Genomic DNA, 13526 nt, shown 5'->3' with positions numbered 1-13526 from the left:
TATTCCATGTTGAACCTCCCCATAATCTTTAAGTCTGTCTTTTCAAATAAACTGTTTAATGACTGACAGAATAGGATTCATAAAGTACTAAAATGGTATAGCACAAGGCTAATGATACAATAAAATGTACTATGCATCCTAATATACAAATATATCAAAAGAGAAATTCAAAGCTGCATCAGCTTTAAGGAATGCATAATACATAAAGGTGCTACAGAGCAGGAAATATGGAGTAATAAGTGGTGTAGTAAACAGAGTAAGAGTTATTGCACTTTTGTGTAGTATAGCATGCTAGTAGTTAAAAGTGTGAAAAAATAAAATATTGGAGGGAAGACAAGCGGTAAAAGATAAATAAATGAAAAGAAAGATAAAGTAAAGGGATTAGAAAACAGAATACTCCATACTACAAAGCAGTGTAGAATATAATCTAGAAAAGAGAGTCTGTACAATATCAAATGATAGTAGGCTGTAAACCAACCACATAAAATAAATTATTACAAGCGGAATGCGGGTAAGCAGTGTGGTTTGGGTAACTACAGTCTAGAATCACACACAAAAGAGGACACATACTCATGTGCAGCTGTGTTAGATGAAGACAAAAATTATCATAATAGTATGATAAGCCAGGTTTACACAGACATGAGCTCTCAGCAGTGCACAAATAATTGGCTGCAGGATACATGTGTAAAAATGCAAGCCTCAGAACCAGTAGTTGCCACATAAATCCACATGAACTGTCTATATGCTATAAACATGCAGCATGCAACATGTGCATACATGCCTGTTATGAGAGTCCAAATGTGATAAGTGCTGCATTTGCTAGTGTTGACACAGCATAATACCTGCAGACGACATGCTACATGTCATTTGCTGAGGCTCATTTTGGTGCTGGGTTATAACTTTAGGTTGCTGTACAACTTCAGAGAATTATCCTGCTACTGACCTTCTGCAGCAACAGAAACATAATACAAATCATGCTTTGTACAAACCTCCTTTGATAATGCAACAGAACAATTCAACCAGGTGGGTGACAGAGAAGACACATAACTGTGTATCTGGAAAAGGTGTGTAACAGCCACAGACAGAAACAACAGCTAAGCATGCATATGTTTGGAATACTTAGAATATGAAGCTACTGGTTAGAAGGACATACAGTTGTAGCAGAAGCATGGGAAATACCAGACCCTCTACAACAGCTGTTCCTTGTACCATCCCCACAGCCAAGCTGGCAGTGTCCCATTAACTTCTCAAGTGATCATTGCTACAATGCATTCAGATTGCTGCAAATATGCTGAAGTGTTTACAAAACATCCAAAACCCTGACTATGGAACAGGCCATCAACCCTGGGGCTTGATGGAGTTGACAGGGGAAGATAGACGTGCCCTTCCTGGGGGAGGACAAATGGTGCAAGATGCATGTAGCTACAATCTCTCAAAGAGGGGAGGCATCATGGTGTTCAGCCTCTTCTTCAAGGAGGGTATGCATCTATCCTGGTGGGCAGCCATTTGGCCCACCTATCCATCATGTGTTGATAGTTTTCATTAGCTACCATTAGATAGTGTACAGACATTTGCAGTCATAGGGGAAAGGCATTATTGATCCTTGGAGTGATGAAGGCAGCTCATCATCCTGCCCAGAGTGTGGGGTTAAATCATACAATTGCCATCATTCCTGGGATGCGAGTGATGGTACAAATGATTCTCATGGCTGCCTATATGATGATCCTTATGGAGATCTCCTGCCTCTGTACAGTACTGAGGCAGTTCAGTGGTATAGGGGAATGAACAGGCAGAGTCCCAATGGAGATATTTGATGATCAACAGGAATGGGAGGGAAAATGTACCTAGATAAAATATCCAGCAACATTTCAAGGATGCTGCCAAGGTTTGAGCCCTTCACTCTGACTTGGAGGACATGTCACATGTGGTGCTCACAAGTTGCACTGTACTGTTTCTGAATAACATCATATCATAGTTTGTTAACTCATATTGCACAGCAATACATTACCTTGGCCTTTAGTTCAAGAATCACAACTACACTGCAAGACTTTTCTTCACTGATATGGGGTTTATACAGCAAATTGCAGAATTCTTTACACAATCTGTTTGTAGTCTCTTTTTACTAATGACATCCTTGCTGCATATAGTACTTAATGTAACTTACCACAAAGAAGCATTTAAACTAACAATTGGATGGTCCACTGGGCAATGCACATGTACCATGAGCAGCCACACAGAGAAAGTTTAAATTCTTGTCTTATAGTTCACACATCATTTTGAGTTATAAATGAAGTATCCATTTGTTTTATGGCATGGACAAGCTGATGATACATTACAAGCTAGATGCTGATATTTCTAAAACTAAAGATCATCTTGGCTATATCACGTCCACACTAAAGCAATATTAAAACAGTAGCCCTTATGTAAATTCTGTACTTCTTAATATATACAGGGCATGACACACTGCTCTAAAATTGTATTATATTTAAAGCAATATTGTGCATAAACAGTCTGTAGCAAGAAAAATCTCTAATGGATGTTGTACCACAACCTAAAGTTATATTCCAGCATCAAAATGAGTGTTGGCTAATGACAAACTGTTAAACTTCATTAGCACTCTATTATACCAACAGGGAATGAAACTGTATAAATACATATGTAGTAGGTAACTGTAGTATATAATAAAAATAATTACACATAAATAAAAAAAGCCTTTTACTTTTATGATATAAATAATCAGAATATCCTTTTACTATGAATTTGTTTTTATAACACCCAATGCTCCACTATTTCTGACCAAAAGTGACCCAAGGGGACTAATGTTGCTTTCAGACTTTGTAGGGAGACAGCCAACACTGCAACTGTTTGAGAGAGTTGTTGTTGTTGTTTGTTTTTCAGCTTTTCCCAGTTAGGGGTCGCCACAGCGGAACTCCGGTCCGCTAATGATTGACAGTAGATTTTCACGAACGCTGAGGTGCCAGCTCGACGTCCAACCTTCAACGAAGGCACGCCCATTTACACATGTCTTTCGAATGCCCATCCAACCGCGGGGAGGACATGCAGACTCCACACAGAAGGCACTCCCCACACTTCAGCCAAGAATCGAACGGGAGAACATCTTGTGAGACAACAACGCTACCGCTGTACCACCACGAAGGTGAAAATGAGGCTTTTGAATGGCTCCATGGATGCATGAACAGCTGTGACACAGGGATTACCACAGTGAAGTATTCTTTAGCTATGGGAGCTAAGGCGCTCCTCCCAGTTTCGACAGTAAAGACAGCTCACCACTCATATGCTTATTGTGCCATGCGTAAAGTCTGCTAATGCATATAAATAAATTATGTCAACAAGACTAGGAGACATATTAGAGAGCTTATACTGGCAGTGAAAAAAATGATGCTAGGCTAAATAAATGGAAGAATGTAGAGGAAGGTAATGCAGTAAGTAATCTGCAAGGGTGGGGCTGAGGTAGGGCATTTGTGCAACCTTATTTCAAAGTCAATGAGTAGAACCATAAGCACAAATTAGATACATGGACTTCTAGTTTAGCATATCAGGCATATATTGCAATAAAAGTAATGATATATTAAATTTTAAAATATACAATAATATATCACAGGTTTATAACAATGAAGTATTCCAATAGGTCATCTAAAAGCTGTTCAAATTTGAATAATTTATATGTGCTATAAGTGACTGGAAAATGTAATAAAAATAGGTCTTACAACAGTGACCATAACATGTTATGAGGCTGTGTAGACATTTGCAAATGCAGGCTCATTTCATTAATGATTTAAGTATTTTTTATTGTTATAAGACAATCTTACATCTCACATATCTATCTATCTATCTATCTATCTATCTATCTATCTATCTATCTATCTATCTATCTATCTATCATCTATCTATTTTTCTATATATCCATCCATCTCCCTCTCTCTGTCTCTCCCTCTCTCTCTCTCTCTATATATATATATATATATATATATATATATATATATATATATATATATATATATATAGGTTTACTATAATTTTCCCGATCGCACTACGTGCAAACTATCATTTCTATGAACTACAGAAATGAAAACCATCTTAAGCGAACAACACAAATGTTGAACGCTTAAGTGGTGAATGTTCGAATTTGACACAATTCGAACATGCACCATACTTCCACAAATGGAGACAGTCTCCGACACACAGTACACAGCATGTTTGCAGGGGGGCAACCCCCCCATACCCCCTACTGCAGGGTACATCTCCCGATCCCCACTATAGTGCGATCTGCATGAAAATGTAGAAAGTAACAACAGTGAATGCTTTTGTATTGCATTCGCTGATGTACATTTCTACATTTTAGAGTTCATTCTTTCGATTCTACCAAATGGGACGATTCGGACTAATGTGAATCGCATATAGTCCGCTCACCCATTTGATAGTAAACCTATATATATATATATATATATATATATATATATATATATATATATATATATATATATGTGTGTGTGTGTGTGTGTGTGTGTGTGTGTGTGTGTGTGTGTGCACGCGCGTCAGTCATTTATCTATTGTTTTTACTTGGCTAACTTTGGTGGGCAGTGTGCATTTTCACAGGGAATGAGGGGGAAACTCATCCTAACAACAAACAATAGTAGAAGAATTATATGACACTTGATTGTAATTACAGATTTAAGAATATGAGTAAGTAAATGCTAGAAACATTGCTGCAAGTATCTGCCATGGCATAGCTGATATAGTGTTTGGGAATGAAATGGAATTTTAAGCATAAGATGTGTGTGTGTATATATATATATATATATATATATATATATATATATATATATATATATATATATATATATATATATAGACATACACACACACACATTGTAAAGGCATTATGGAATACTATACTATGGAATAAGTGATACAATTTTAGAACTATAATATGGCTAATTACATGTTAAGACAAAATTAGAAATTTCACTTCATTTCATTTTCATTCCATTTTATTTTTGATAAAACAAGGACTAACGTAGTGTGAATCAAATACATTTGCATTAGTGACAAATATTCACAGTGTATAACTGAGGAATAATTTGTACAGGGATGGATAATACAAAAGAAACACAGAGGTAGGACTGATAATGACTGGTGTACAGGTATAAAAGAAATGAGTGATGGTGGCACAGACAGCACAGATAAAGCTAACAGATTGTCAGTAACTACAAGAGAAGCAGGAAATACAGGAAAGTTAGTATATACAAGAATGTTCTGGGAAATAAATATGGGATGAAGGCTAAGATGGCAAATGAAGTTTCAAGGGAGAAGTTGAATGAATGAGAGAAAGGAAGCTAGGTAGTCAAAAGAAGTAACTTATTTATATTTGGAATGGCCCTCCACTCTGTGGATCCCCCTTCACCCATCACCTCATGTTCTTCACCCTTCTGTCTTCATTTGAGTTGTACTTGAGAAAAGCTTCCTTAACATCAGTCCCCTCTTGTCCTATAGCTCTGTTCCTCTTTGGGGTTCATCTCTGCTATGGAGCAGGTCCCACTGCTATCCTTTACTAGGCTGGTGTATACACATTTAAAATCTTACAAGGCCTGCACTATGTCCTTGTGACCAGGGAGTGGAGCAGCCATAGACCAGTTATAATACTGCATTTAATTTCATGACTGACGTGAGGATGGATTACAGTACCCCCCCCCCCCCCATGAGCTGATGTTCAGATGAAGGACGCTGTCACTGATGAAGATAACATGCAATTATGGAGCATTCTTGCTCCCTTTTTCATACAGCAGATATGTGTTCCAGTACTGCCATCATTCCTGTCCTGGCTGTCTTTTAAGTTATGGCCCCCATGGAGTTTAGGAACACCCCCATACATACCAGCATAGTACCACATCCTTCCCTCCAAGGAGAGGTGAGCAGGCATAGCTTTGACATTCTTCCATTCTTCTACTCCTATAGGTGCCTGAACTGCTAACTGAACTCATATTACTTGGGCAACACTCAGGGCTTTATTCCTGTATGCCAACAGAATGGCAGTTCTGTTGGATACATGTCAATTGATCAATAGTATTTTCAACAAGGGCTGTACAATAAATGCGAAAAGAGTGAAACAGGATTCACTGAACCTTGGTGGTAAGATATTTTGTTGGGGGGCAAGCCCTCCTGCACCCCTCAGGTGGAGGTGATACCCACCATACTGCTGAACTTAAAGATACCTACTCTAATGTTGCACAGAGTGATACTTATGCTGGATACATGTTGATCCATCAGTATAATTTTCATCAAATGCTGTACAATCGACATGAAAAGAGTGAAATGAGATTTGCAGAATCTTGGAGGCAAGATTTTTTGCAGGTGCCCCTGCACCCCCCCCCCCAGCTCACCTCTGAACTTAAAAATACCTACTCTGAGGTTGCACAACTGTGGAGAATAAAGAAAACTTCACTTTTGTTGAAACTCGTTTTACTTTTTTCCTGTCGATCGTACAGCACTAGAAAAAACTGATGGCGATGGACCGACAGGAGCCCATTATTGTTTGGTAAGTTGGCGATCCAGGCTATCTTATATTGTGTGATGTTACCTGTGAGCTGGCTACACTGAGAACACATACCAAGAATGAAGAAGTGAGAGGTTTGAATGTTATGTTTCATACAGTGGCCCTTAATTAGTCTTCTTCTTCTTTTGGCTTTTCCCATTAGGGATCACCACAGTGGAACAATGGTCCATAGAACGATTGGTAGTGGAGTTTTACAGTGTTGAGTTGCCAGCCTGGCACCCAACCTTCCACAGAAGGCACACACATGCACATCTAGGGTCAATTTAGAGTGTCCAATTCACCTGCAGCATATCTTTGGTATGTGGGAGGAAACCGGAGCACCCGGAGGAAACCCAAGCGACCACAGGGAGGAAATGCAAACTCTGCACAGAAGGGACCCTAGCCAGGAATTGAACCAGAGAACCCTTTGCTGTGAGGTGGCAACACAAACCACTGCACCACTGTGGCTGCCAGTGGCCCTTAATTAGTAAGACAGTTTATTCCATTGATTTGGGAGGTAGATGCTTGGAACACTGTTGCCTACCTTTGTACTGAATTTATTGATATTAAGGCAGTACTGGTTGAAAAATGAAAAGTTAATTTTCTAATGCTGACCTTTACAAGAAAATGTAAGAGTAAAGTTACAAATGCACATATGTCGCAATATGAATAAGCGATTAACAAAGAGAAGCATATTCTTTGTAGATATGCTTTGCTAACCAAACTAAACTTTTTGTTTGAAAACCCACTAAAATATATTTGTGTATTTAGAAGAAAGTCTTTAAATTTGTACAAGAAGGACCTCCTGCTGTGAGTATTAATACTTTAGGTACTGTACTTATACCTGCAATATTCTTGTAGTCTGTCAAGTTTTCTACGAATCCATCTGTATATCTCATTTTTTCCTTACCATTTTGTAGTGCAATAAGCAGTTTGTCAGCTTGTACAGTATGCTACTCATGTCTACATTCAGTTACAGACTGCATTGTACATGTCTGATTCAATAAGTTCCCTCATCCCTATCTGAAATGTTTTGTCAGGTGTTTGTCAAGGCCGGTAAATGGCACTGGCTACAGGTTGAAGGTACCATTCCTCTAGCTTGAACTGTTACCATTGTTGAATAAATGTATTTTATGAAACTCTTTCCCCTGAACCCATCCAGTGTTGCTGTCCTCTTGACCTTTTCTGTCATCTAGTTACTTTTTTCCCCTGATGGTACCACTGCATCCCACATCACCACCTTTTGGTGGGGTGGTGGGTTGGCTTCAGTAAAGATTTGTCTCAAGCAACCCATTTTCCTGGAGCCTGGATATGAGTAATGAGAGCCATCACAGTGCAGGATGAATCTAATTTTAAGGGGTCTACTGAAACTGGTGGACTCCCGGCAGCTCACAGCCAGGGACTCAGGAGTGTGCAGTGGGCTACCGCTTAAACTCAAACTCAGATACATGTTAAGAAATTGGTAGCAATCTTGTGGAGAACTACAATTTTCTGCTCAAACATATATTCAAGTTTGAATAAGGTTAAGTGCATAAACCATGGGGAGGGAGTGGAAGTTTAGATTACGTTTAGGCAGTAATTGTCAGGAAACCGTAGGTTTAGGAAGTAGGAGAATTTAGGTTTAGTGAGCAACAGGGGAGTTTAGAGTTCGGCAACAATGTGTGAAATCTAGGTTTGGGAAGTGAAATTTAGGTTTAGAGAGTGGGGGACTTTTGCAATTAGGCAGCAATTGAGGAATGTGGGTTCTTTTCCCGCATCTGGTAGGTAGAGTAATTTTCCAGTATTGACACTGCAGTGTAGCCTAAGAGGGATGCTGCACTCCTGGTTATGACACTCTTAGATGAGACATTAAGCTGAAGCCACATCTGACAGAGGTGGTGGTAGCTCAGGTGGATATACAAGATCCATTGGCTCTTATCAAAAAGAGTAGGGGTTGCTTTATTATAGTAACACTTTACCATCTTTCTTCCATTGTTTATCCATTCATTATATTTACACTTTATAGTACACTTTATGTATCTTGATAAAACTTTACATATTCATTTTCCTAAATACATTGAACCACTTCACTCCATATAATTTCCAACATAATTATTTTTAATTATACAATGACTGGCCGGTAACATCATAAAACGTGCATGCTGATTGGCCAGCCCAACCAGCGTGTCCGTTGAGAATATACAACGGAAAAAGGTCTGGTCACCCGGACTTTTTTCCGTTGATATATTCTTTAATTTTAAGGGTTTAAAAAAAAAAAAAGCGTAGCAACGGAGATCTTTTTTCCATTGCTTACTTTCCCGAGCACCATTGTACTGAGTATGCATGGGAACGCAAGTTCCGAATGCATGTGCAGTACATCAGCAATGGCAAAGGAGAGCTGTCCAGCGGCGGAAGGACAGCACGGCACTGTTATACAATGACAATATTTAAGAAAAGTAAGTAGTTTTTTTCTTAAACAATGTCATTGTATAATAGCAATAACCCACTTCTGGGTGTGGGTAATGCTGGATTTACCCACGGTTGTCTTTGGTCACTCGGGCTTTGCCCTTGTGACCAAACCACACCCACAGTGGGTAAATCCAGTATTACCCACACCCAGCCATGGATTATTGCTTAAATAACATATTACTTCATCATCATCTTTTCTTTAGTTATATAGCAATTATTTACATATTTTTCTCCATAATCACCAAATCACAATGAATAATATTTTATCCCATTTTAAAATTCTTTTTCATGCCCAACCTTATATTCCCTTATAGCATAATTTCCAGATCAATGTTTTTGAATACTTTCCAATCATAAACATCTATGGATAATGTCCAAAATCTTTCATTTTTCTTATAAGCCAAAAAAATGTCATGATGACTCTTCAATATTACAGTGATTACACATTCTTTCTTCCATCATTTTACACTTTATGTTATTTTTGATTGGGAGTTTGTCCTGTAATAATTACCCCAGAAAAGCTCTGGCTTCAAAAAGATTCAAATGTTTTCTGCCTTTTCTTTATTGCTTTCTTGTATTCATTCCAACCCCATTTCCCAATTATCAATATGCATTATTTTAAATACAATTCTTTCCTTTCCTTGTCTGCTTTATTTGTACCACTTTTCCATATTTTTATTTTACTTTCATATTCCTTCTTTTCCAAATCTTTTATTTCTTCTTTCCTTTTCTTACCCCCACCAATCCACATCTTTATATTTTTCAAGTAACAAATTATTTATTGATGCAAGGAAAACATCTTCTTCTTCTTTCGGCTTTTCCCGGTTAGGGGTCGCCACAGCGGATCACCTGTCCGCTCATGATTGACAGTGGAGTTTTACAGTGTCGAGTTGCCAGCCCGGCGCCGAACCTTCCACGGAAGGCACACACACGCACACACTCACACCTAGGGCCAATTTGGAGTGTCCAATCCACCTACAGTATGTCTTTGGGATGTGGGAGGAAACTGGAGCACCTGGAGGAAACCCACGCAACCACAGGAAGGACATGTAGACTCCACACAGAAGGCACCCCAGCCGAGGATCGAACCGGAGAACCTCTTGCTGTGAGGTGACAATGCTAACCACTGCACCACCGTGGCCACTTGATGCAAGGAAAACATCTGAATTTATTAAATTCAAGCCCCTCCCTTTCTTTTATGTTATAAACTATCCCCCCTTTTATTGGATTCATCCTTGTTCCCCACCATTAGTAAATAAATGAATAAATAAAAATAAAAAATAAACAAGAAAGATACTTAACAATTCACTTCCATGCAGCTTGGAAATATATACATACCACCTGTACACTTAGTTTTCCTACAATATATATATTTAACATATATACCCCTTTTCTTAGGGTATCTGAAACACCCTCTACTAATCTGTTAACTTTTGTATTTTTTTTACAAATTATCTCCATTATTCTCTTTTTTCTCTTACAAAATTAACCCCTAGAACAACAATGTGACTTCTTGCTAAATAATTTCCTCCCATTCTTACCACTTCTCCAAACTCCTTGCATTTTCACTTATTTAACTGTGATCCTATTGAACATAAATTGTTTTGTTTTGAAAATTATCTCTTTCATCCAATGTTTGTTCTTGGCTACTAAAACCAAATTATCTGTAAATATTAACATTAATGTTGCCTTTATGCTTTCCTTAACTTTCCATCTATCATTGTCTAATCCTGATCTACATGTTTGTATAACTACATTCATTAACATCACAAACAACCACATGCTCTCCTCCCAATTTTTTTCCTTTTGGTTCATTCACCATCACAGACGCACAAGAATTTTAATAAATTTTCCTTATTGCCCTTATTTTTTTCCTACCTCATATGCTTTTTAAATTGTTCAACATTTCCCCATGAGCAATGCCATCAAATGCCTTAGCCACATCACACACTGTTACTTATTTCTTTCCTTCTCCCTTATCTGTACATTCGAACACTTCTTTAACCATCATTGCCATTTAATTTACTCATTTTCCTTCACTCCAGTTCATCTTTTCATCTAGTCCTTCTTTCCTGGCACCCATCATTATTTTCTGAATAATCTTCATAAATATAATTGATCTCCTTTTTTTATTTCTCCGCCTTTTCTCTTTTTTACACGTACATTTTATAACCTATTTGCAAATTTCTTCTTCTTTTATAGCTTCCTCCAGCTATTCATTCAACATTTTGAGGAAATCATCCTTTTCATTTTCTGACATTTTTTTATAAAAACTATACCCTAATCCATCTGGACCTTGTTTGGATTCTTCTTTACCTGCCTAGCATCTAACTCTTTCCTTTTATTTTTTCCATTTCTTCAATTACCTCCTTTTCCATCTTTCCGTACACACCCCCTTATATTCTTGTTCTCATAAATATTTTGTATATACAGGCTAATACAGAAGGTCTTTGGCTAATGAAGTTCGCAGATGACTGCAAACTAGGAGCCATAATAAAAACTCCTAACAATGTGGACATTCTACAAAAAGGCCTCACTGATTCAGATGCATGGTGTCAAAGCCATGGCCTCAAGCTCAATGCCAAAAAGTGCATTGTCATCCCTTTTGGTTAAAAACTCTGTACCCATGAACTTCCATATAGGCGGTAGTCTACTTAACAATGAAAGTGTGATAAGAGATCTTGGGACACAAGTGAACAGTAGTCTTTCCTTTGATAATCACATCACCACAGCAGTCAGGAAATCCTTCTACGTGGCACACCTCATCACAGAAGGTTTCTCATCCAGGAAAAAAGAAGTAATTGTTCCCCTCTACTGATCACTCATTAGACCCATTATAGAGTACAGTGCCCCTTTTGGTATGTACCTCACAAGTCATCTACAACAACTGGAAAGGCCATGGAAATACCTCACAAAGAGGATTACCAGCCTCAAACAGATGCCCTTTGCAAACCGTCTCAAAAAACTCCAGCTTTACTCAGTCGCATATCGCCTACTCAGAGATGATCTCTGCCTAACATACAAAGTTATGTCAAACCCAGAGCTGTTGGACATGCTCCACTTAAAGAAGTTCCAATCCCTTTGAGCTACATGTTTTAAGGAACTGAACCTTGTCACAACAATAAACAGAACATACTGGAGGGATAAATTCCTATCCCAGAGACTTCCCATACTCTGGAACAAACTACCTATCTATATCAAACAAAGCTTCTCATTAGCACTCTTGAAGAAAAATCTTGATGATTGGATGGAAAATAGAAAATTCACCCCAGGGATCACTTCTGTGACTCTGCTCGACAGGGGCACAGGAAAATAATTTTCTTGGGTGGCGAAAGCCAGGGTACCTTTTTGGTTAGGCTTATATAGGCCCTAGGGCCAATAGCCTAGTACCTACCTATGAACCTATGAATATCGACAATTTACTGTTTTTTATACTTTAAATTTCCCATTCCATCCTTTATTACATTCTTTTTTCTGTCATTATATCTTAGTGTCTTAACTAAAATGGGAGAACTTCTTTGTCCCTTTCAGACTCCCTACTAAGTCCACTGGCCTACACTGCTTGGAAACTACCTGCATATGCCCAATACCCAATTGAAGACTGCCTCTCTCCATTCTATTTTTGGGTGTAATTTGAAAGTATGTCCTGCTAAAGTTTATTACTAAATACCTTACCAGTACTGTTTTTATATTTCTCCCTTGGTCGCTGCTCCTTGCACATCTCTGGCCTGCTCCCTAGTCCTCCATCTGTCAGCTACTAGGTTTCTCCCATCTCTGGTGTTTTCTCTCTCTTGCCTGTCCTCCTGTAATACTCTATCTCGCTGACCTTTGATAGCTTTCTTTACTCGATCCTGATATCTCCTTCCCTATTGACCTTTTCAGTCTCTCTCCCTGTGTCTGCTCTGTACTCCTTCCAGCTTCTCCTGCCTCTTCTTTGACCAAACTTACCAGCTTCACTGATTGTCTTTCTTGGGGACTTCTGAGGTTGCTGTGGGTGTGGCCCCACTCCATTCATCCTTGCTGTGCTTGGGCTCACTTCACTCCTCTACCCTACCCCCATTCCCACCCACCTCACTTCAATTACCTTTATACCATCCACTCCCTCCCCTTCCTGTCCATAACAACCACTCACACATCACTTCCTGATTATTACCAGTCCCTCCCCTTCCTGTCCATTTCAACCACTCATACTCCACTTCCTGCCTGCTATTCACCCAACCTTTACTCCATCACTATTTACTGTACCACCTCTTGCTCCCAAACCAGTTCATACTCTCATCTCTCTCCTTTATTCACCATACAGCCAAACATGCTACTTTTTTATTATGCCTTACCAATTCTAACACTGCTCTCTACTCTAACCTCCTATCACACAAACCTTTCCCAGCCTTTCCTATGCTCTCTTACCACATGTATTCCCAAACCTTCCCCTCCAGCTCACCTCATCTTAATCTCCCCATCTTTCAACTGTACCCTTAACTGCTTTCATAAATTTATTATATTTAAGAACTACCCTCTCTCCTAT

This window comes from Protopterus annectens, chromosome 5.part0 (assembly GCF_019279795.1).
Source record: "Protopterus annectens isolate FY-2018-M chromosome 5.part0, PAN1.0, whole genome shotgun sequence".
NCBI classification, from domain to species: domain Eukaryota; kingdom Metazoa; phylum Chordata; order Ceratodontiformes; family Protopteridae; genus Protopterus; species Protopterus annectens.
This window is presented reverse-complemented; position numbering follows the sequence as displayed.